Consider the following 21,523-nt stretch of genomic DNA (forward strand, 5'->3'; position numbering starts at 1 on the left):
GCAACTTGTGCAGCAAAATTAGTGACAGTAGGCAAATTAGAGAGGACGTTAAAAGTACACTGGCTATTGGAAGGAAAGCATTCCCGAAAAGGAGAAATTTGTCAACATTGAAGATACATTAAAAAAAAATGGCTCTGAGCACTATGGGGCTTAAAATCTGTGGTCATCAGTCCCCTAGAACTTAGAACTACTTAAACCTAACTAACCTAAGGACATCACACACATCCATGCCCGAGGCAGGATTCGAACCTGCGACCGTAGCAGTCGCGCGGTTTCGGACTGAGCGCCTAGAACCGCGAGACCACCGCGGCCGGCGATAAATCTAAATGTTGGGAAATTTTCTACGAATATATATGTGTGGGGGGTGTATCATTGTACAGAGGGGAAACTTGAACGGTAAACTCTTCAGGGAACAAGAGGATACAAGCTCCTGAAACGTGGTGCTACAAGAGAATCCTTCAGATTAGATGTGTAGATGGGACAGCTGATGAAAAGATACTGAAATGAATTGACGAGTATGGAAATTTACAATCCAACTTTACTAAGAGCAGAGGTCGGTTAATAGGAAACATCCTGAAGCATCGAGGAGCAGTAAGTTTGGCAAAGGAGAAAAGTGTGTAGGGTAAGTATTGTAGAGGGAGGCCAAAACTTGACGTAAGTCAGAAGATTCAGTTAGATGTAGGTTGCAATACCTATAGCTAACCGAACGGGTACGGGTTCAAGTGGTTCAAATGGCTCTAAACACTATGGGACTTAACATCTGGGTCATCAGTCCCCTAGAACTTAGAACTACTTAATCCTAACTAAACTAAGGACATCACACACATCCATGCCCGAGACACGATTCGAACCTGCGACCGCAGCAGCAGCGTGGTCCCAGACTGAAGCGCCTAGAGCCGCTCGGCCACAGCGGCCGGCGACACGGGTACGATTCTCGACCGGGTTCTCGATTTTCTCCTCTCGGGGACTGGGTGTTGTTGTCGCATTCGTATCGACATAATTGAGATTCTACAATTGAGATGCCTCTGTGGACACGACCTGAGAGGGGAAAAAAATTATGAAGAGGTGAACAGGTAGCAAAATAAAATGGTTAATGCTTGCTATTATCGAATAGGTCGCAAAGAAATGACTATCGTGGAGACCTAAATTAAACCATTTTTCGGGCTGAAGGCCACAACAACTACAGCTCTGCCAAAATTCCACAAAAGCAGAAATTCTGCGTTCTGTTTTAAAATGTTCTTTTACGAAGAAAGTTACTGAAGGACCCGCGACACTGCAAACACTAGTGTCAGTGACAGTGAGAACTGAATGAAGTCACTAAAATTAAACAAGGAAACAGGGTCTGATAGAATTCTCGTCAGTTTTAACTGTAATATATCGTATATGACAAAACACTGTGCCCTTGGTTTGCAGAAAGCACAGGTGACAGATACAAAAACGGTAGCAGAAGTGATTTATAAGATTACTGTCGTATCTCACTGCCAACGTAATGAGGCATTTCGAATAGAATGACCTCCTGAAAAATCGGTCTTGGAAAAGCTATTGCCCATTATTCTCATACAAGATCCAGAAAGCCATGAATCGAGGCCATCAGGTGGACGTTGTAAGCCTTCCGATAAGTATTTCATTCGGTGCCTCACCAACATCTAATAAGACAAGTACCATTTGTGACTCATTCACATTATAGGCATAGAGCGTTTTGTGAAGTGGAAAATTCCATTTTCCTATACATTTAAAGCAAGTTTCCACGCTGTGTACCGCTTTAAAATCTTTTCATGTTCTGCCTAGTCATTCGTGCAGCTTTTCCGGGTAGTAATACATTACAGATAACTTCATTGTCTGCTAAAAACATGAAGTTTGATATTGACTGGCAGGTCATTTATATTCATAATGGACAGCAGGGGTAATAATATATTTTCCTGGGGCACACCTTGTGGTACTACTAATTCTGTCGATGTCTTACCAACCTAGACAACGCTGCGCCCTACCTACCAAGTAATCCTTAATCCAGTTACACACTATGTTTGACAGAATGGGAGTACCAAGCACAGTTCGTGACTGGATTAAGGACTCCTTGGTAGGCAGAATACAGCATGTTATTTGTGATGGTGAACCATCGACAGGATTAGAGGTACCTTAAGTGTGTTCCAGGGAAGAGTACAGACACCCTTGCTGTTCATGATGAATATTAATGACCTGTCAGTCAATATTAAGAGCATGAAACTTCCTGGCAGGTTAAAACTGTGCGCTGTCCCAAAACTCGAACTCGAGAACTATGCCTTTCGCGAGCAAGTGCTCTACCACCTGAGCTACCCAAGCACGACTCACGGCCCGTCCTCACAGCTTTAATGCAATCAGTAGCTCGCCTCCTACCTTCCAAACTTCACAGAAGCTCTCCTGCACACCTTGCAGAACCAGCACTCCTGGAAGAAAGGATATTGAGGAAACATGGCTTAGCCACAGCCTGGGGCTGTGCAAGGTTCGGAGGAGAGCTTCTGTGAAGTTTGGAAGGTAGGAGACGAGGTACTGGCAGAACTAAAGCTGTGAGGACGCGCTGCGAGTAGTGCTTGGGTAGCTCAGTTGGTAGAGCACTTGTCCGCGAAAGGCAAAGGCCCCGAGTTTGAGTCTCGGCCCGGTCTCGGTCCGGCACAAGGATTTAATCTCCCAGGAAGTTTCATCGGAAGAGCTACCCCAGAATGTAATACCATACGACATAATCTAATGAAAATAAGCAAGTAGACTAATTTTCGTGCCGAACCATCACTCACTTCAGATACCGTTCGGATAGTAAAACAGACAGCATTAAGTCTTTGAACAAGATCCTGAACATGGGCTTTCCACGACAGTTTACTATGAATCTGAACACCTAGAAATTTTAACTGTTCAGTTTCACTAATCACATGCCCATTCTGAGAAATTAAAACGTCATGTTTTGTTGAACTGTGTGTCAGAAACTGTAAAAACTGAGTCTTACTGTGACTTAGCGCTAGTTTATCTTCTACAAGCCATGAACTTAGGACATGAACTGTACTACTTGAAACCGAGCCAACGTTGCAACCAAGCTCGTGTCATCAGCAAACAGAAATATTTTAGAGTTACCCGTAATAGTAGAGGGCATATCATTTATATAAATAAAGAACATGAAAGGCGCCAACACTGATCCCTGGGTCACCCCCCTCTTGACCGTACCCCACTCAGACCGCACATCACAGCCATTCTCAACATTGTGACTTATGACCTTTTGCTGTCTGTTGCTAAAGTAAGAAGAGGTGAATCAGTTGTGAGCTGCTCCCCGTATTCTATAATGGCCCAACTTCTGCAGCAATATTTTGTGATCAACACAATCAAACGTCTTAGTTAAACCAAAAAATATGTCCAGCTTTCAAAACCTTTTGTTTAATCTACCCAGTATCTCACAGAGAAAAGAGAATATAATGGTTTCAGTAGTTAAGAGGCTTCTAAATCCGAACAGTACATTTGATAGCAAATCGTTTGATATAAAATGATCAATTATCCTTACACACACAGTCTTTTCAATAACTTTAGCAAACACTGATGGCATAGAAATAGCTCTAAAGCTGTCTACATTATCCCTTTCCCTCCTTTTATAAAGCGGCTTTACTACCGAGTACTTTAATCGTTCAAGTAACTGACCATTCCTAAAGGAAAAATTACAAATATAGCTAAATACAGGGCTAACATGTTCCGCACAGTACTTTAATATTCTGCAAGGCACTCCATCATAACCATGAGAGTCCTTAGTCTTCAATGATTTAATTATTGACTCAATCTCCTCCTTGTCTTTATCACACAGGAGTATTTCAGACATCAATCTCGGAAAGACATTTGCCAAGAGAGTTATATGATTCCCTGTAGGAACTATGTTTTATTTAATTCACCAGGAATGCTCAGAATATGATTGTTAGGTACTGTACATATGTTTGACTTATCAGTAACAGAAACATTTTTACTACGAACTTATTTTATATTGTAGACCGTGTGCTGCTGACCGGACACTTCCTTCACAACTGACCACATGGTTTTAATTTTATTCTGTGAACTAGCTTTCAAAAAAATTTTTGTTTGCTGATGACACTAGTTTTCATACCACATATTCTTTGCCTTCCTAATAACATTTTAAGCACCTTACAATACTGTTTGTAAAGGGCTACTGTAGCTTGATTGTGACTACTTGTAACATTTTAATAATTTCCGCTTTATTCTACATGATATCCTTATCCCACTAGTCAGCAACCCGGGATGCCTATTACTGCTAGTACCCCGTTTAGAATGTTGTAAAGGAAAGCTACTATCAAAGAGCATGAGAAATATGTTAAGGAAAGCATTACATTTATCATCTATGTTATCTGCACTATAAGGATCCTGCCACTCTTGTTCCTTGACAAGGTTTGAAAAACTCTCTAGTGCTGTCGGATGAACTTTCCTACGTAGTTTTTAATTACATGTGACATTTGTTTGACTACAGAATCCTTTTAGTGTTAAAATTTGTGCATCATGGTCTGAAAGGCCATTCACGCTTTTACTAACAGAATGCCCATCTAGTAATGAAGAATGAATAAAAATATTGTCTATGGCTGTGTTACTGTTCCCCTGCACTCTAGTTGGGAAAAACACAAGCTACATCAGATCATATGAATTTAGGAGATCTAACAACATCCTTTTTCTTGAACCATCATACACAAAATTTAAATTGAAGTCACTACATATGACTAATGTCTAGTACTTCCTACAAAGTGAATCAGGAGCCCTCACTAGCTTGAGCAGAAATGCTCTGAAGTCAGATTTAGGGACCTATAACCAACAACAATAGGAAGTTTAGTTTCACTAAATTTAACTGCCCCTGCCCAAGACTCAAATATCTGTTCATTGCAGTGCCGTGATAGGTCCATGGACTCAAATGGAATACTGTTTTTTACATCCATAGCCACTCCTCCACCCCGAAAGGAACTCCTTGAAAAACAGTCAGCTAATCTGTATCCTTGTGAAGGAAGCCTCTGAATTGTCAAATTATGCTTCGACAAACCAATAATTTCAGAGTTAGCATTTGTAAGCAGTTCATTAACTTTATCTCTGGTCTGACAAACACTCAGGGACCCAATCGCACTAAGATGAACTCGCTAAGTTACGTCATCTGGAACCCTTTTTCAAAGTGGGAAAAAAGCTGCAATCAATAACCTCGTTATTTGGTAGCTGTAAATGTTCTAATCGTCATTGAGTGGCTCCTAATAGATGCGGCGTACCTGAAGAAACTTGTGGACTCCTTTCCTCACTGAAGTTAGGCTACGATCAACGCTAGGGGTGGTATTGCCAGGTATCAGCGTGGTGTCTTCTCGGAGTAGCAATTTTTTTTGTCCAGTGTGCTTAGTGAGGGCAGATGGGGACTGTGTTATGCAAAACAGTTGACAGGCGATGTTTAGCGTAGTAGACACGTAGAGGTTATAAGATTACCAGAAGGTAATAAAAGACGGATGACAGCTTCGAACCAGTCGGACAAATACTTCACGCTGATCATAGTGCTATTCGTGGCAAATCCGAGTCAAATGGAAAATTTCATTATAAAGTCCTTTTACTTCCTTTTCAATACCGTTTTTGCACCGCTAGTGCACATTTAGAGGTCCAGCTTCATCTTTAGTGCTTCAGATGTTGTAGAAGGACATTCACTGACATGTCAACATTACATAAACGCATTATAAATGTTAACAACAATACGAACCACATGTGGGAGAGACTGAATCACATTGTGCTGCTTGAAGACGAAACAACTTCCCTCAGAACACTATCCAGAAATGAAGAATAATTGTAAGAATACGGAATGAAAATCAACACGAAGGTAACTTAGGTGATGTGAATACGTGATGAAAGAGATTTGCAAGTGAAAACAACAGGAGGTCAAACCGAACACGTTATACAGTACAGATATGTGGGAATCATGCTAATTGATAGCTGAACGAATGAAAAAGAAATAAGGTTAAGTAATGCAATGGAATATCAAGCTTTCCAGAAAATGAGATGCTTATAATGCAGTTATTTGGGCTTCGAGTTATGAAAACGCTGCTTAAATTGTTTGCGTAGAGTGTTTTTTCTGTTCAACTGTGAAAGCTGTATGATGAAGAAGAGAGAAAGAGACAAAAATGAAGAATTCAAGATGTGGGTTAGGAGAAGAAAGGAGAAAATAAAGTGGATGGACGAAGTGGAGAACAGTGAAACACTTGGCAGGGTGTAGGAACCAATAACTCTCTTTCTCCTAGTAAAGGAAAGTAAAGCATTGGGTGAAAGATATATCGCGAGGAAAAGAATATCTAGTAACACTTATCGAAGGTGTTGTGGCTGCGCCCTCTTGTAATGTTTTGTTGTTCCTGAATGAATGCGCAGAAAGTGGTATGATATATTGGTGGCCGGTTTCCTCTCACTGCAACACAAAATCCACACGTGGTTAAAATACACTTTATTACAGAAACCAACTGAGTACTTAACTTCGATGACGTCCAATCTGAAGTTCTGTGGTTAAAAGCAACCAAATTACATGCACTAATTCTTGAGTCTTGTTCAGTCTTGTTCATGTCTATATCACAAGTATATACAACGATTAACGTTCCCTCACAATTAGGTAAGGAGCGAGGCGACGACTAGCACTGTGGGCTAGAGCACCGTGTGAGGTACTGAGGTGCAGTGCGAACCAAGTCCCGATGCGACTTACTGAGGTACTGCAAAAAACTGGTGATTTCTCAAACTGGGAAACAATCAAGAATGGGGTGCCGCAAGGTTCGGTCTTGGGGCCACTGCTGTTCTTAATATAGGGGAAGACGGGGCAAGATGGGGAAGCTAACTTTAAACCCTTACAAAAGGGGCAAAAATAAACAAATTCAAGTGGATTCGATTATCATTTGTTTACTTAACCAGTGAATTACCATAGCATGCAAAGAAACCTGCAAACTTGTTACATTTAGTTAGAAATATCTCGATCTGAAACATAAACTACCAATTCCCCGTCTTGCCCCATATGCGGGGTAAGATGGGGAACTAGCATTAATTCCTCTCTAAAGCTTAAATAAGGACTGGAATAACGAAATCATGTGACGATAAGGTTTCTAAACATGGTTCAGCGAATTGTAGAATCAGGTATTAACTTTAATTTAGGCCTCTTACTTTTACATAGTATACAAGTGTTGACAGCCTCGTTATCATCACTTTCTATCCCTGCACAAGTGTCGTGGGCCCAGCGTCCGCAGTTACGACACCGTATCCAGCCTCCTTCAGAGAAATCATAGCACTATAAACATTCTTCACTCTCTTCCTCGTTGTCATTCGACCTCAGTTTATTATCCCTTGAGCATGAAGGGGTGGTTAAGACGTCAGTAACGCTCCTCACTTTTTCGTTGTCATTATGTCCTTCTGGTGGTATTCCAGGTTTATTAAATGTCTTTGAGAAGAGTTTTCGTTTACATGCAGCACGTTTGGGGACTGCTTTTCGTTTAATTTCTTCAGATAGTTCACTCCTATAAGGAGATTCGGTTAAAACAATGGGTTTTCCAGGCTTGTTAGATGGTTTGCTTTTGGTTTCTTTATCCACCTTTGGAATAGCTAACACCATTTCAGGGCTGGTAACCTGAAAATTAGACGAAACAGAGGCTTGTTCGTCAGTGGTTAATTGTTCTGGTGTTTTACGTCTTGACAACATCTTTGGTATTTGGTCTTCCGTTTTGTAACTTCAGATGTGTGAGCTTGATGAATGTCTGTAGTCGAACAGGGAAGGTAATCACTTTCTTGAAATACATTTCTGTTTACAGGCCAAATGCCTGTTTCCCGAAACCCGTTCACTGCTGTGGACATTGTAGCTGAATGAATGAAGGCTTTGCCGAATTAACTTGCGATCTGATGCAGCGTAACAACTTTTCCAAGATGGGTGCGAAGCCAGGATCTTACTCCATCTCCGTAAAATTTACTGAGAGGTTTCATAAATGCCACGTCCAATGGCTGAAAACGGTGTGAGCAGTGTGGTGGCAAACACAGCAAAACAACCCAATTTTTGCGGACCACATCTACCAGTTCTAAATTCTTGGTGTGCGTTTTGTGGCCGTCCAATATGAGAAGTATTGGTCTTTCCTTAGACGCTCCAGTAAATGCAATTAACTTCTTAAACCAAGCGAAAAATAGTTCTTTCGCCATCCAACCAGTTTCTTGGACTTCTGCCAAGGCACCAGGGGGTAGACCACTCTCAAACGCTTGTTGCATTCGTTTTCGAGGATAAATTAACATAGGTGCTACGTAGCACCCCGACGCTAAAACACAGATTTCTGCAGTCACAGTCTGGCCTCTCTCTGCTGAAGTAACTGCTCCCACCTGTCTGCGCCCCTTCAAAGCAACCACCTTTGTGTGACCTTTGGGAATGACTGTTAAACCAGTCTCATCGCAATTGAAAATTCTGTCTGCCGTAAACTTGGGTTTTAACCAGTATCTTCCAGCAGATTTGGCTGCAGTATTAAATGGATGTTTGATGTTGTTTCGTTCAGCTAGCTGAAAAGCAAGTTCACAAAGTTCTTTAAGTGTCAGGCCAAAATACTGTCCTTCCATCTGTGTTAAGTAGTCTTCAAGTTCTGCCTCTTGTTCTGGGTTAAACACAGTAGTGATTGGTCCTAACCTTTTCACAACTGTGTAACCAGGATTAGCTCATTTCTTTGCCACATGTCGTTCAATCGTTGTCCGTGGCACGTTGAACTGTCGAGCAGCCCTGAAAGAACCCATATGACCTTCTATAACAGCATTTACAGCGCCTTCCATTGACTCCAATGACCAATCTTGCCTAGACGTTTGTCGCCGATACTTGCGAACCATCTGAAATAAAACACGTGGAATGTACTATTAAGTCAGATCATTCCTGGAAATCTATATTATATAACAAATACCATATTTCCAATAGTCAGTCGTTAAAGCATAGCAAGAATACTGACTTTGCATGTTTTGTGCATTTGTATTCGCCATATAGCCTCAGGCATAATTTGTAATTAATTATGAAACGTTGGAATAACGAATACCATTCTATTTACAATTTTATTCAACTTATAATGTACGTGTTCAAAACCCGCAGCGAGGTAAACACATGAGACGATAAGAACGTAATGGTTGGACAAATAGTAGGGGCTAGACGAGGAAGCTCCCCATCTTGCCCCACTCCGTCTTGTCCCCTACCATGCTGTCAGGTTATGTTACGCCTACATGAACACTATTTAGTGAACATTGACTACTGACGCAGCAGCTTACTGTTAATAAGAAGCACTATTCAGTGCTATATATACAGTCTGGACAAATGATCACGAAACACTTGTTTTAGGACCTCGAAAGGTGTAAAACATTGCAAATCAGTATGACAATTGTAGGTACCTTGCAGAGCTCACAGAAACCGCCGCGAAACTAAGGTTCAAAATTGTCAGCACACTGGGACCTGTGTATAGATGATGTTGACGTAGGTATCCACAGATGGCAGCACTCTAACTGTAGCTTATAGCCCTTCCCCGTCTTACCCCACCTCCCCGTCATGCCCCGCCTTTCCCTATATTAATGACTTGCCATTCTATATTCCCGAAGATGCGAAGCTGGTACTTTTTGTCGATGATACAAGTATAGCTATCACACCCAACAGACAAGAATTAACTGATGAAATTGTAAACGATGTTTTTCAGAAAAACATTAAGTGGTTCTCTACTTATGGGCTCTCATTAAACTTTGACAAAACACAGTCTATACAGGTCCACACAGTAAATGGGCCGGCCGGTGTGGCCGAGTGGTTCTAGGCGCTTCAGTCTGGAACCGCGCGACCGCGAGGGTCGCACTTTCGAATCCTGCCTCGCGCATGGATGTATGTGATGTCCTTAGGTTAGTTAGGTTTAAGTAGTTCTAAGTTCTAGGGGACTGATCACCTCAAATGTTAAGTCCCATAGTTCTCAGAGCCAATTTGAACAGTAAATGGAATGACACCATTAATAAATATAGACTTCTATCAGAAATCTGTAGCTAAGGTAGAATATTCAAAATTTCTAGGTGTATGCATTGATGAGGGGTTGAACTGGAAAAAACACACTGAAGATCTGCTGAAACGTTTGAGTTCATCTACTTATGCTATTAGAGTCATTGCAAAATTTGGTGATATACATGTCAGTAAGTTAGCTTACCACGCCTATTTTCATTCTCTGCTTTCGTATGGCGTCATATTCTGGGGCAACTCATCATTGAGTAAAAGAGTGTTCATTGCACAGAAGCGTGTAATCAGAATAATTGCTGGAGCTCATCCAAGATCATCCTGTAGACACTTGTTTAAAGAGCTAGGGATCTTCACTGTAGCCACACAATATACAGGGGGGTCCATTGATAGTGACCGGGCCAAATATCTCACGAAATAAGCATCAAACGACAAAACTGCAAAGAACAAAACTCGTCTAGCTTGAAGGGGGAAACCAGATGGCGCTATGGTTGGTCCGCTAGATGGCGATGCCATAGATCAAACGGATATCAACTGCGTTTTTTTTTAAATAGGAACCCCCATTTTTATCACATATTATTGTAGTACGTAAAGAAATATGAATGTTTTAGTTGGACCACTTTTTTCGCTTTGTGATAGATGGCGCTGTAATAGTCACAATCGTATAAGTACGTGGTATTACGTAACATTCCGCCAGTAGGGATGGTATTTGCTTCGTGATACATTACCCGTTTTAAAATGGACCGTTTACCAATTTTGGAAAAGGTCGATGTCGTGTTGATGTATGGCTATTGTGACCAAAATGCCCTACGGGCGTGTGCTATGTATGCTGCTTGGTATCCTGGACGACATCATCCAAGTGTCCGGATCGTTCGCCGGATAGTTACGTTATTTAAGGAAACAGGAAGTGTTCAGCCACATGTGAAACGTCAACCACGACCTGCAACAAATGATGATGCCCAAGTAGGTGTTTTAGCGGCTGTCGCGGCTAATCCGCACATCACTAGCAGACGAATTGCGCGAGAATCGGGAATCTCACAAACGTCGGTGTTGAGAATGCTATATCAACATCGATTCCACCCGTACCATATTTCTATGCACCAGGAATTGCATAGCGACGACTTCGAACGTCGTGTACAGTTCTGCCATTGGGCACAAGAGAAATTACGGGACGATGACAGATTTTTTGCACGCGTTCTATTTAGCGACAAAGCGTCATTCACCAACAGCGGTAACGTAAACCGGCATAATATGCACTATTGGGCAACGGAAAATCCACGATGGCTGCAACAAGTGGAACATCAGCGACTCTGGCGGGTTAATGTATGGTGCGGCATTATGGGAGGAAGGATAATTGTCCCCCGTTTTATCGATGGCAATCTAAATGGTGCAATGTATGCTGATTTCCTACGTAATGTTCTACCGATGTTACTACAAGATGTTTCACTGCATGACAGACTGGCGATGTACTTCCAACACGATGGATGTCCGGCAGATAGCTCGCGTGCGGTTGAAGCGGTACTGAATAGCATATTTCATGACAGGTGGCTTGGTCGTCGAAGCACGTTCACCTGATCTGAAGTCTCCGGATTTCATTCTGTGGGGAAAGTTGAAGGATATTTGCTATCGTGATCCACCGACAACGCCCGACAACATGCGTCAGCGTATTGTCAATGCATGTGCGAATATTACGGAAGGCGAACTACTCGCTGTTGTGAGGAATGTCGTTACACGTATTGTCAAATGCATTGAGGTTGACGGACATCATTTTGAGCGTTTATTGCATTAATGTGATATTTACTGGTAATCACGCTGTAGCAGCATGCTTTCTCAGACCCGATAAGTTCACAAAGGTACATGTATCACTTTGGAACAACCGAAATAAAATGTTCAAACGTACCTACGTTCTGTATTTTAATTTAAAAAACCTACCTGTTACCAACTGTTCATCTAAAATTGTGAGCCAAATGTTTGTGACTATTACAGCGCCATCTATTACAAAGCGAAAAAAGTGGTCCAACTGAAACATTCATATTTCTTTACGTAGTACACGAATATGTAATAAAAGTGGGGGTTCCTATTTAAAAAACCGCAGTTGATATCCGTTTGACCTATGGCAGCGCCATCTAGCGGGCCAACCATAGCGCCATCTGGTTTCCCCTTTCAAGCTAGACAAGTTTCGTTGTTCGTAGTTTTTCGTTTGACGCTTATTTCTTGAGACATTTGGCCCGGTCATGATCAGTGGACCACTTTGTACATATTCACTTATGAAATTTGTTATTAACAATCCGAACAAATTCAAAAGTAACAGCAGTGTGCATGGCTACAACACTAGGAGAAAGGATGATCTGCACTACTCAAGGTTAAATCTAACTTTGGCTCAGAAGGGACTAAATTATGCTGCCACGAAAGTCTTTGGTCATTTACCTAATAGCATAAAAGTCTTACAGATAGCCATGGAACACAGATAGCTATGGAACAAGTACTAATCTAATCTAATCTGTAACTGTGATTGAGTGGGTGCTCGGTCGGCGGCGGCAGCGCATATGCACGCTCCCCAGGGGGCTTTATCGGCGCGTAGCCTGTTGGCGTGTCTAGGTCTTCTCTCGTCGTAGGCACGCCTAGTCCAGCGCCTGCTATACAATGTTTCCCAGTGCCGACCAGTGTACTGACGAAGGCATACGCCAGCTACCCCAGCACAGAAAGTGTAATGAAAAGCCAGAAGAAAATAAGAAGATGAAGAAAAGGAGTGCTGGATGAAGTGAAAGAGGAATATAAACGTAATACGAAGCAGCTGACCACGAAAAGTATCAGATGGAGACATCAGTGCTGTCGGAAGCTTTACGACGATTATAAATCTGATAGAAAAGAAACCAAGAAACTACGCAGGCACGTGTTTCTGTTACATCAACATCGCAATGAACACCGCTTGTAACATCATAGACTAAACACTACATACTTTTCGTTGATTCGTTTTGCTTTCTGTTTTGTTCAACATTCCATTGTTGAGCTTCTGTAAATGTTGTTTGATTGAATCGATAACACAAAAATTGTGTACTCCTTCGTTTGTAAAAATTTTGATGTCATGGTTTGATTCTATGCAATGTAGTGTATCTGTCATTTAAATTCTTTGTCTCATTTGGAGGGAACAAAACTTACTGCATATAACTGTAATTTTGTTTAAATATTTTTTTGTAGAACTGTCAGTATGTGCAAATGTTCTGTTTTATTTAATATGTTTGGTTGCTGTTATGTAAACTGCTGACCTTTACATAAGGTTATTAGTTATTTTGTAAGTAAAAGGTGGTGTGATTCCCCTCGGGAACGGAACTGTGTAGCGCGACCAAAATGTGGTGGGCATGGATACAAAGGTGGAACCAAGAGTCAGTCGTGGACGAGCTACCAAACTGTCAACTGCTCATGTAAAAGTTGTGTATTGTGCTGGTGTCGAGAGAGGCTTGTCGTGCCGCTTTCCAATGCCTCGAATGGATGGATAAAGAGCTGGAACTATTCTGGAATTGGTATCTGTCATCGCCACAAACAAGTGACAGAGTCCAGCATTTTCGCTTGCAAATCCACCCACCGACATGCACTCGCCACCACGTTGTGCAGTCACTGAAAAGGAAACAAGGAATTGTAGAAATGTACAGCGAAGGATCAGCTCATGTGAATGATTCATTTGTTTTCAATAATAAGGCAACCAAAAGACTATTTATGAAAACTTACCTTGATCTGTCCTCTGTCACATTTCCACTTAGGATCCTTCCCATGCTAAAGTGATTACCGAGTGTCCTTATTGAAAGAACATTAAAGCTCAGTGTTTTACTAACTAATGCCACTTGAAGATAGTAAGAAGAAACTAAGTTAAAGTTAATGTAGCAGAACTGAGTAATATAGTAAATGATGCTTGCTGATAATATTTTTTTTATTAAAACTGCTTATTAATATTTTGTTGCCAACTCCTAAAGTGAATGTTCTCAAAACTGTGGCTTATAGCTTTCTGTAAATTAAATTATCACAGTGCAGTCTGTTGAAAATTGTCTTATAACCACATCAAGTTGTGTTCAACTGCAGTAAAAGTTGAGAGCTGTTACTGTTGAAAGTTACATTTTCATGTTAGTTAAGGGCTTGTTTCTTTAGTGTATTGAAAGTGTGTTTAGTTTGTTCTGCTACAGTAGTCAAGACGAAGCCCCCCCCCTCCCCCCTCTCCATTGAAAGTAGTCCTAATGCACAAAGTTACTTAATTATGGAAAGTTTTAATTACTATTTCTATTCAAGTAAAATTCTGTACAATATTGGGTTCCTCTTGTGTATTAAAAGTGCACGTTAATGGTGTAACAGGATCCACAGTTTGTCTATTATGCTCAGGCTAGACAACGATTAATAAAAAGAACAGTATCTATGAAAACAGTAACTTCTTTATTCAAAAGACAGTGAGAAATAATCTGTTAATGAATTCCATTTAATTTTCATTCTAAGTAGAAAGGAGTTCCGTAGTGAGAGACTTAATCTATGCACAATAACTAATTTTGCTGTGAACCGTGTCCATATTTCATGTCAGATAGGAATATGTTTGAAAAGTCATATTGAACCTATGTCCAATTTACGATTCTACAGTGAATATTAATAGTAACATTATTGAGACCATTCAATTTGACGAAGTCCTCAAGGTAATAGTGTGTTTCGTTATCTGTTGTCCTTTTGCAAATAATCTTGTTCTCCTATAACTGTTAGCACTTTCTTTAACGTCAACATCTGCTAGTGACCGAGTTCATTGCACTCTCATATGATAAAGTATTGGCTGTGTCTGTCCATTAAAGTTACTCATATCCATTTTCTTGAATAAGAATGTTACTCATTCGTATGCCTACTAGGATGGCGACAGTTTTCTTTATTCTTTGAACAGTTTGGATAGGTAAAATATTGTTTTTTACTGTTCAAACATTTACGTAATTCTGACTTTCACTTCCGATAAGCCACCTCCGTTTGGTACATCACGGTCAACATAACAAAATTCCTTTCAGAGGGTAACACTGCTCAGTTGCTTTACAACATAACTTTTTTATCAAAATAGTTTTATTTCACGACCTGCCTCCATTTTTTAATGTTATTGTTACGGTGCTCGCTTATTTCCAGGTCCGTATCGATCTTAGTGCTGAGTTTTCACTCAGATGGCGCTTTGGCGTTAGGCGGTTGTTTCTGTGTATGATCGCTGGCCGGGGTTAGCTGGAGGCGTGTGAGGAGGTGAGAGGTGGCTGCCTTTACGTGAAGACAGTTCGGCTTGGCTGGGGTTGTTTGCGTCTGGACCCCGAGTGGGGCCCGATGGGAAGACCGGACCGTGATTTTACGGTTAATAGTGGGGACAAGGGCGTGGGGTGCCGTTTAACTTGATTCGCAAGGGGAGCAAATTCTCGCCTGTTGTATTTTGTCGAGCCTGAGTTTGAAATACCTTCTATGTGCGGTGGGATGTCATTTCGTCCTCCTGTCTCTCCGTCGCTGGGGTTGCTATCCTCGTTTACCGTCCCATGGATGTATATCGATGGGCTACGCTGCTCTCCGTACTCTACTAGACGCTGGTGATGGAAGTGCATCGTTCAGCGGCACGTTAGTCTGGGTGCTTTATGTCTGACCTTCAAGTGCATAGTCTTCGAGTGGCACTCCTTAGTTTGTCTTGCGCAGTTAGATTGGTGTTTATTTGGTCTTGTGGTGATTCCACTTTCCGATAACGAAGGTTAAGGTTGATTCGGCACTCTGTACGACGCTTGGCACCTTACATGGGAACCTCCCCATCACACCCCCCTCTAAGTTGGCACAGTGAATAGGACTTGAGAAACTGAACACAGATCAATCGAGAAAACAGGAAGAAGTTGTGTGGTACTATGAGAAAAATAAGTAAAATATACAAACTGAGTAGTCCATGCGAAAGATATGCAACACCAAGGATAATATGAACTCAGGAGCGCCGTGGTCCCGTGGTTAGCGTGAGCAGCTGCGGAACGAGAGGTCCTTGGTTCCAGTCTTCCCTCGAATGAAGATTTTACTTTTTTTTATTTTCGCAAAGTTATGATCTGTCCGTTCGTTCATTGACGTCTCTGTTCACTGTAATAAGTTTAGTGTCTGTGGTTTGCGACCGCGCCGCAAAACCGTGCGATTAGTAGACGAAAGGACGTGCCTTTCCGATCGGAACCGAAAACATTTGATCGCAAGGTCATAGGTCAACCGATTCCTCCACAGCAAAACACGTCTGATATATTCTATACGACACTGGTGACGGCATGTGCGTCACATGACAGGAATATGTTGTCGACCCACCTAACTTGTACTCTTGGCAAATGGGTAAAAAGATTCTTCTACCTTGCCCGATTTAGGTTTTCTTGTGGATGTGATAATCACTCCCAAAAAAGTGATGAAAACGTAAGAGTTTGTCACATAAACTGCAACAAATGAATGCAACAGTTTCACAATCGCACAGTTTTCCCTGTGCTCTGTCAAAACATATGTTTTTAACGTTTTCAAATTTTTCCGTGTGTAGACCGTCAAATCCTGCATATGTGCAAGCAAATCTGAACATGTCCTGGAATTTTGGAGAGCGAAGTTGATTATGTGTGAGTGCCTGAACTTTGATAATTGTCTGAAAATAAAAAAATTAAACTTTTCACTCCAGGGAATACTTGAACCAAAGACCTCTCGTTCCACAGCTGCTCACGCTAACCATGGGACCACAACGCTCCTAAGCTCAGATTCTAATTAATGTTGCCTATCTTGTTCATGGACTCCTCAGTTTGTATATTTTGCTTATTTTTTTCATAGTTTCACACAACTTCTTCCTTTTTTCTCGATTGAACTGTGTTCAGTTTTTCAAGGCCTATCCAGTGTGCCAACTTATAACTAAATCTGAGGGGGGTGCGATGGAGAGGTTCCCTTGTCAGCAGGCGGGTCGGAGACACCTTCGCGACTAAACGGAAGCCTTTGGACTGTGAGGTTTTGTGTTTTGCATATAGTTCATAAATTGTTGTTTTGGTATTAAGTTGGCTGAGGTTTCTTATGGATTTCCCGGCATTTGGTCGGTTGTCCGGCCCGGTCTAGGTCTTGTTATTTTAAAAATCGGTCCTTGTTTTGGTTTAGTACGATTTTGGTTTACTGGCTGGTGGTTCTGGGAGTACGCCGGGTCGCTGTGGTTGTTGCATTCTGTATGGGGCTGTGTGCTCAGAGCCGTGGAGTACCATTTGTGTGAACTGCTTCACTGGGGAGTACTGATCGGGCCATTCTTGGTTTTCTTTGTATGAAATAATTTTATTATTATTTTAAAGTAACATTATCAGTTAAATGATTTAATTCTTGTTGCGTTAATTACAACTTGGGTACTGAGAGATTTAGTAGTGTAATCATGCAAGATTTAATAGTGGCACATGCCCCTTTACTTTTCTTAATCTGTTAATTACCGAAAGATCTTAAACTCATATTCATATGATGTGATTTTCTAAAATTATTGCATTTTTATGTCATGTTATTGTTTTTTAAATGTGCTGATCACTAGTACACTGTTCCAAGTATTCAGTTAGCTATTACTTGGGTGGAACGCGCGGAACCGCAACGGAGAGAGTAGTTGCGTGCCTTACGTGTCCGTTGTTGGCGCGGGCTGGTGTCCGTTGTTTGTTTTGGTGCACCTGAGTTAAGTATTGTGTTGCCTCCTCCCTTGCGGCCCCGTCGTGTTCTTCTCATAAACATTTCCTTCAACACTGTATTTAATTTTATGCTAGTGTTATTTTAATTTCTTTCATTGGTAAAATTGTGCGGCCTTCAATATGCACACTGTTTGTCATAATGTCTCATATATCATGATGTGCGTGTGTAATGGTGCAATAAATGGATGATTGTCACTTCTGTTGGCGCCCTTCATGCCTCCTTTCTTGTCCCTGTTGGTACGCTATCCTTGTACTTGTGTTGGTAACCCACATCGGTTATGGTATAGCAGTAGCAGACGGTAGTGTTATAGGTTATTTAAAAAATGAAGCACCAATGAAAAATCTGTGCCTCCTAAATGTACACTGGCATAGTAAAAACGCTATCATAGAGTTATTAGACGGATAATTAAGTTTCTCAAAACAAAACAAAAAACAAAAAATAAAATGTTCGTTGTGACCACTGGACCAAAATTAATTAAGTTGATACAGTGCCGTAGGTTTCTACCAGATTACGCTGATACAATAGCTCCCTACTTAGCAGTCATATACAACTGCTCGCTCACTGATTGATCTGTACCTACAGATTAGAAAATTGCGCAGGTCGCACCAGTGTTTAAGAAGGGTAGTAGGAGTAATCCATCGAACTACAGACCTATATCATTGACGTCGGTTTGCAGTAAGGTTTTGGAGCATATATCACCTCGAAGGGAACGATCTATTGATACGTAATCAGCATGGTTTCAGAAAACATCGTTCTTGTGCAACGCAGCTAGCTCTTTATTCGCACGAAGTAATGGCCGCTATCGACAGGGGATCTCAAGTTGATTCCATATTTCTAGATTTCCGGAAAGCTTTTGACACCGTTCCTCACAAGCGACTTCTTATCAAGCTGCGGGCCTATGGGTTATCTTCTCAGTTGTGTGACTGGATTCGTGATTTCCTGTCAGGAAGATCGCAGTTCGTAGTAATAGACGGCAAATCATCGAGTAAAATTGAAGTGATATCAGGTGTTCCCCAGGGAAGCGTCCTGGGACCTCTGCTGTTCCTGATCTATATAAATGACCTGGGTGACAATCTGAGCAGTTCTCTTAGGTTGTTCGCAGATGATGCTGTAATTTACCGTCTAGTAAGGTCATCCGAAGACCAGTATCAGTTTCAAAGCGATTTAGAAAAGATTTCTGTATGGTGTGGCAGGTGGCAGTTGACGCTAAATAAAGAAAAGTGTGAAGTGATCCACATGAGTTCCAAAAGAAATACATTGGAATTCGATTACATGATAAATAGTACAATTCTGAAGGCTGTCAATTCAACTAAGTACCTGGGTGTTAAAATTACGAACAACTTCAGTTGGAAAGACCACATAGATAATATTTTGGGGAAGGCGAGCCAAAGGTTGCGTTTCATTGGCAGGACACTTAGAAGATGCAACAAGTCCACTAAAGAGAGAGCTTGCACTACACTCGTTCGCCCTCTGTTACAATATTGGTCCGCGGTGTGGGATCCTTACCAGAGGGATTGACGGAGGACATCGAAAGGGTGCAATAAAGGGCAGCTCGTTTTGTATTATCACGCAATAGGGGAGAGAGTGTGGCAGATATGATACGCGAGTTGGGATGGAAGTCATTGAAGCAAAGACGTTTTTAGTCGCGGCGAGATCTATTTACGAAATTTCAGTCACCAACTTTCTCTTCCGAATGCGAAAATATTTTGTTGAGCCCAACCTACATAGGTAGGAATGATCATCAAAATAAAATAAGAGAAATCAGAGCTCGAACAGAAAGGTTTAGGTGTTCGTTTTTCCCGCGCGCAGTTCGGGAGTGGAATGGTAGAGAGATAGTATGATTGTGGTTCGATGAACCCTCTGCCAAGTACTTAAATGTGAATTGCAGAGTAATCATGTAGATGTAGATGTGGAAAGATAAGATAAAAGAGATTAGGGCCCGTACAGAGGCATATAGGCAGTCATTTTTCCCTCGTTCTGTTTGGGAGTGGAACTGGGAGAGAAGATGCTAGTTGTGGTACGAGGTACCCTCCGCCACGCACCGTATGGTGGATTGCGGAGTATGTATGTAGAGGTAGATGTAGAAGGTGGTGTGGCTGTGGTCCCTTGTAATGTTTTGTTGTTCCTGAGTGAATGCGCAGAAAGTGGTGTGCTAGGTGGGTGGCCGGTTTCCTCTCACTCCAACACAAAATGCACGCGTTGTTAAAATACACTTTATTACAGGAAACAAGTGAGTACTTGACTTCAATGACGTCCAATCTGAAGTTCTGTGGTTAAAAGTAAACAAATTACATTTAGTAATTCTTGAGTCTTGTTCGTTTCATATCACAAGTATGTACAAGGATTAACGTTCCCTCACAACTAGGTAAGGAACGAGGCGACGACTACCACTGTGGAATACTAGAGCACAGTGCGAGGTACTGAGCTGCGACGTACTGAGGTACTGCACGGTCGGCGGATGCAGCCTATATGCACCTTACCCGGGGCCTTTATCGTCGCGTAGCCTGGGGTTTAGGCACGCCTGCTATATAATGTTTCCTAGTGCCGACCGGTGTGCTGACGAAGGCGTACGCCAGCACAGAAAGTGTAATGGAAGGCCAGAAGAAAATAGGAACAAGAAGAAAAGGAATGCTGGCTTAAGTGAGAGAGAGGAAGTTAAACGGAATACGAAGCAGCTGACCCCGAAAAGTATCAGATGGAGACACCAGTGCTGTCGGAAGCTTTACGACGATAATAAATCTGATAGAAAAGAAACCAAGAAACTACGCAGGTACGTGTTTCTGCCACTTCAACATCGCAATGAACACCGTTGTTTAAAAAATGAAGCACCAATGAAAAATCTGTGACTCCTAAATGTACAATGGCGTAGTGAAAACGCTATCGTAGAGCTAGTAGACGAATAATTAAGTTTTTCAAAACAGAAACAGAAGTTAAACGTTTATTGTAACTGCTGGACCAAAATTAATGAAGCTGATACAGTGCCGTAGGTTTCTACCACAACGTGACGTCTGCTAAGGAGCAAGGTTCTAAACAACATGCAGGACATCTCTCCGCCACGGGTTCGGGAGCCAGCGCGGCGGCCGCAGCCGACGTGACGGCGGATGAGCGAGAGGGCCTGCCTGGATTCCACGGCCAGCTGCCGCGTCCGGCCGGCGCGCGGTGGCCGCTGGCGCGGAGCGACCGCCCGGCCGAGCCGCGCGCATTCCGGCCCATTTCCTTGGGAGTGCGCGCCGCGGCGCGCTGCATTTTCCGGCACATGAGGCCGGCTGAGGCGGGGCTTCCGCGCCATTTGGCGTCCCCGCGCTGACTGACGGACGCCAGCGGCTCGCCGGCGCCTCATAAACACCGCATTACGCATTCAGCGCGCCGCCGCCGGGGGGCACTAAAAATGCCCCGCCACCGCCCACGCCCCCCCCCCCCCTTCTACTCTGGCGCGCCTCTTCACGGCCAATTGACGGCTGAGAGAGCCGTCCTCGAGCAAGCACTGCCTGCCGGCTTCTCGGAGGCGGCCGCGCTGAATCACGAACTGGCTGGCCCAGATACGCCTCCCGTCTGAGAAAAGCGCCTCACGTTTCGACTTGAGAGTAGGTGACCGCAGCTGGCGTCTGTGACTGTTTAAGGACTTTCTGGGTCATATTTCGTAACTTTTCACTTCTAACGACACGACAGGCCAGACGAACACCAGGAAATCCTGACTGTGCCTTTACTATTCCCGACTGTTACTACCAGTATGTCTTGAAACGTCTCTGTGAAGTCGTTTCATAAGACGCTTGTCGAATTCGGTACAACCTGTTCATTTTACTATCTGATCAGACTGTCAATCCAAAGGGCCCAGGTTCGATT

This window comes from Schistocerca piceifrons, chromosome 2 (assembly GCF_021461385.2).
Source record: "Schistocerca piceifrons isolate TAMUIC-IGC-003096 chromosome 2, iqSchPice1.1, whole genome shotgun sequence".
Taxonomy (NCBI): Eukaryota; Metazoa; Arthropoda; class Insecta; order Orthoptera; family Acrididae; genus Schistocerca; species Schistocerca piceifrons.